Consider the following 1,126-nt stretch of genomic DNA (forward strand, 5'->3'; position numbering starts at 1 on the left):
TCTCTTCCCCTCCCCTCCCCCTCTCTATCTCTCTCATGTACGTAGATGCACTTACAATTGGGTAACTCCGAGCCACGAGCCGGCTGCAACATCCCCATCCACTTACGACTGTCATTCCCTTAGGCACTACAGCTACAACGTTATCTCAGCGCGTCTTCCCGGAACACTTCTCACGATACCCCCAGCAATTTGGGGCCGCTCTTTGACAGGCCAACTACTTAAGCGAAATGTCATGCGCCTACAGCTCACAATATTATGCTGCTCATAGCGTCATATCACAGCTAAGTTCTGTTGTCTTTGTTTGAGTGACATCTGTGTTACGCTTGCAACACATAGGTCATATAAGCGCCGAAGATTACAGGTGTAACTTACTGGGGAGTATCAAACAAAGTAAAGAAGGAGAGATACGGACGATAGACGTTTGATAGAAAAGAGGGGGTACACCACACCCATGCGCGATGCCCATCAGCTAAATGTGAGGCAGCGTGATGGAATCAGGCTCTCGTCAAAATAATCAAAACGAAGAAACCTGCATTTTTACCGCAGGTTTTCGAATTTATATCAAATTTTTGTTTTTTGGCTCAACACTTTTCATACCCAATAAAGAACTCATTTCTGTGTGTATTTTTCTGAAAAACGTTGATTAAAGGCACCAAAAATGTAAATGTTAAGTTACCAAGGACTTTTAAGCTAAAGAAATAACTAATCTTTGGCCACCGTTTTCTCCCTAATTGTGTCTCTGAAAATGGATGACCCCTACCTCTTTCATTCACAAATGTCTCGACTAATATTCAAGATAAATGGGTATTTTTTTTCATACAAACAAAGACAATTGAACAAGCTTTAAGGTGATACCAATAACTCTACATGCACCAAAATTGACGAGAGCCTGATTCCACCACGCTGCCTCACAAATACTATTCACTACCTTACATCTACAACGTTCTATCTGACATTTTTGGCAGTTTTGAGTTACTAAGACCTAGAGGTCAGAAACCAAAATGTTCTATCTACTCTATCAAAAAAAAAAAAGAATATATTGTTTGTTTTTGTAAAGTGTTTTACGGCGCTCGCAACTGCATAAGGTCATATGAGTGCGCAGGACACACCTAATATTTTCAGTTGG

The 1,126-nt window shown here is 40.9% G+C and overlaps 1 protein-coding gene across 1 annotated transcript in view; it reads right to left on the reverse strand.

Moving 5' to 3' along the window:
* Positions 1-1,126, reverse strand: part of LOC101852054 (ADAMTS-like protein 1) — a gene marked incomplete in the record, with an annotated part of 152,716 nt that overhangs the window by 70,742 nt on the left and 80,848 nt on the right.

The sequence above is a fragment of the Aplysia californica genome, unplaced genomic scaffold, assembly GCF_000002075.1.
Source record: "Aplysia californica isolate F4 #8 unplaced genomic scaffold, AplCal3.0 scaffold00760, whole genome shotgun sequence".
Classification (NCBI taxonomy): domain Eukaryota; kingdom Metazoa; phylum Mollusca; class Gastropoda; order Aplysiida; family Aplysiidae; genus Aplysia; species Aplysia californica.